The sequence below is a fragment of the Otolemur garnettii genome, unplaced genomic scaffold (assembly GCF_000181295.1).
Source record: "Otolemur garnettii isolate 467f Iridium unplaced genomic scaffold, OtoGar3 scaffold00076, whole genome shotgun sequence".
NCBI lineage: Eukaryota > Metazoa > Chordata > Mammalia > Primates > Galagidae > Otolemur > Otolemur garnettii.
The window spans coordinates 3,409,734-3,410,470 of record NW_003852471.1 but is presented as its reverse complement, the minus strand read 5'-3'; positions in this window follow the sequence as shown (position 1 = coordinate 3,410,470).

Sequence of the window (737 nt, the reverse complement as noted above, 5' to 3'; positions counted from 1 at the left end):
GATAGGTTTTAGCCATAGTTACTTGGCCCGTGGATGGGATACAAGTGAATAGGAGCAAGGGATTTGGGGACCGTAGATCTCAGAGCTATTTCTAGGTCTCAAAGTTATTTCTATGGTGATGAGACATGATGTCAGTCACTCCTAAAATCATACCTCATTTCTAGTCCCTGAGGGACTGTTTCACCATGTCGCACTTGGCAATAACTTTGGGTGTAAGTGATGCCTTCCTTCTGTCTGGAGTAGCTTCTCAGTTTTGTGTATTTGACCCCTTCACACATGTGCATGCATGTGTGCACCGACACACACACACACATTATTTGGACGTGTAATTTTGGAGAACCAAATGAAACTTCACAAGTGAGTCTATTACACCAATCTCATTCTTATCAGTAAGAAAACCACTGATCTACAATATTATGATATATTTGAATTGATATATATATCCCTTCAAATATAAGGGATATTTTAAAAAGAAATTGTTAATTTTATTACGGAAAATTTAAAGATAGAGGGCCAGGCATGGTGGCTTACACCTATAATCCAAGCAAGGCTGGGAGGCCAAGGCTGGTAGATTGCTTGAGTTCAGGAATTTGAGACCAGCCTGAGCGAGAGCAAGACCACATCTTTACTAAAAATAGAAAAACTAGCTGGGTGTTGTAATAGGCACCTATAGTCCCAGCTACTCAGGAGACTGAGGCAAAAGGATCATTTGAACCCAAGAGTTTGAGGTTGCTGTG